Raw genomic sequence first — 2266 nt, 5'->3', positions numbered from 1 at the left:
CGCTATGTGCTGCCCACTCTGCTACAGTATGCTACAGCATAAGTCTGTAATCCTTTCACTTTCCAATCTGTCGTAAGTCTCTTGAACTGTTGTGCTGAGCAATTGACAAAGGCGCTAACTTAACCCAGCCTAAAGGCTAAAGCTAAACGCTAAAGTAGTGTTTATCAACAGGGGTGCTGCAGCCCCCCAAGGCAGCGCTCGAAATTAACGGTGTCCCGACGTCCCGGGGACCATAAAAAATGTTGTGGGGACACAAAGTTATCATTTCTGGGACAATGCCGGGACCGTCCAAAAATATAAATGAAAATATTCAAAAAGTAGGCTATTATATTTGCAAAGCCATCACACTGGGACATTAACTCAACACCAACCATCAGCGAAAGTCCTATAAACGTCCGCATTGTGTTCTAGAATGTTGATTAAGATTTCGCAGCTGCGACTGCAAGCGCGTTCTTCGAACTGCTGCTGAGAGGTTGTCCCGCGTTGGTTATGCCATTTCACCCTGAACTAGAAATGCTCTCAGAGAAAACGGGCTCTGGATTGTTGATTGCCAACAAGGATATATTCCAGTAGACATGGTTAAGCTGTGAGAGGAATGGAGTTCGGTTTTGCTAATATTTCAGGTAAGCAAAGCAACAGCCCCAAACAATGCGCAGAGTTTGTCTGTGGCCACCTGTCGCTTGCTTATCTGCCTAATACACCAGAAACGCGAGCTGGCTCTAAAGTAGATGACAAGTATTGGCAGAGGACGCGCTCAACTTCTTGGAAAACCGAAAAGCTTTTGGGTGCGAGATAAAAAGCGTCAACTTAAGGAAGAAGAAATCCGCACTCACAAACTGCGTCTCATTATTTATTTATATTACCACCATGTCCAAAAAGCAAACGCGTTTCGGCTAACAAGCCTTCATCAGTGCGTGGTACCTAATCTAACCTAATCTAAAATAGATTAACCCTCATTCATACATATCAGAAACTGCCTGTAAATTACTTTCCAGTAACAAATAGTTAGGGAAACGGCAAGCAAGCTAACAGAGGTAGTTGTTAGCCAAGAACGTCAAGCAGTTTCATTCAAATGTGGCTGGAAATGAAGGCGCTATATTCTGAACATTGTCATACAAACGCAGTTATTTAATTAATGTTGAAGTATCCGTGTTATTGTTTCTGTGCTGGTAAAAGCAGAAATGCCTAGTAGTCAAGGTCTAATTGAAAAGGGAAAAAGTCCACCTTGACTTCATTGATTACAAGCACGAAGAACGCGCTTCAATTTTACAGCATTGCCAGCGCATTTCTCTCCAATCCCTCTCTTTCTCCCCCTCCCCTCCCTCTCCATGCTAGCCTCTCTCCCTCTCTTTCTCGAAAGTGAGGTAGGCCTAAGTGTGCGGTCGTAGTTTTTTCTCTTGTGCATTTATTTTTAGGTTATCAAATTGTCTTGATGTCAATGTCAAGTGAATTTAAAGCGGAAAGGAAACGTCTTGCAATGCGTTGCCATAGGCCTACTCCTAATGCGGCCCAAAAACCTACCGCATCTTCTTCCACCTAGCCTGATTATCATCGACTTTCACATCTCTTCGAGACTGGCTGAAGCTGTTTTTAACTAAAGCTAAACAGACACTGAATTGTTATTGATATGTAGTAGACTAAATGAAAGCTGTTTTTTCTGTAGGCTAAATAGGCTACAACAGAGTAACAGGCTGGCTGCAATAGAGTCTACAATAGCCTACATGATGGGTAGGCTATATTGGTGCATAAAGCAATCAGTTTGACAAATATAATGTCATTGAATGCAGATTTCCTCATATCACCATGCTCATATATTCTTGAAAAACGAAATGTGCACGGTTACTCAAGGCATTTTTCTATACAAGGGACAGATGTTCATGATTTAGCACACCCTCGTTTTTTCTTAAAAACCTGAATTTTGCACTACAAAAAAAAAAATCATAGTCATACATGAAATTGAACGTGGACATAATTTACCACTTATTTAGGCGCGAAAAAAATGGGGACACTTCTGGTTACATTCGGGACAATACAAAGTGGAATCCGGGACCATTGCGGGACACAAAGGAAAAAAGTTAATTTCGAGCCCTGCCCAAGGGGGCGTTGGGGAGCTCTAGGGGGGCGTTGAGAGAGATGCACTCGAGAGGGGGCGGTGCTTAGTTGTCATTGGGGGGTATTAGTCCATTTTTTTGTAATACTAAGGGGACGTTAGCAGCTTATGCTGAGGTCACGGGGTCATTGGGAGGCTTAGAACAGAGATTCTATA

The sequence above is a fragment of the Engraulis encrasicolus genome, chromosome 19 (assembly GCF_034702125.1).
Source record: "Engraulis encrasicolus isolate BLACKSEA-1 chromosome 19, IST_EnEncr_1.0, whole genome shotgun sequence".
Taxonomy (NCBI): Eukaryota; Metazoa; Chordata; class Actinopteri; order Clupeiformes; family Engraulidae; genus Engraulis; species Engraulis encrasicolus.
The sequence above is the reverse complement of the archived record's forward strand: the minus strand, read 5'-3'. Positions refer to the sequence as shown.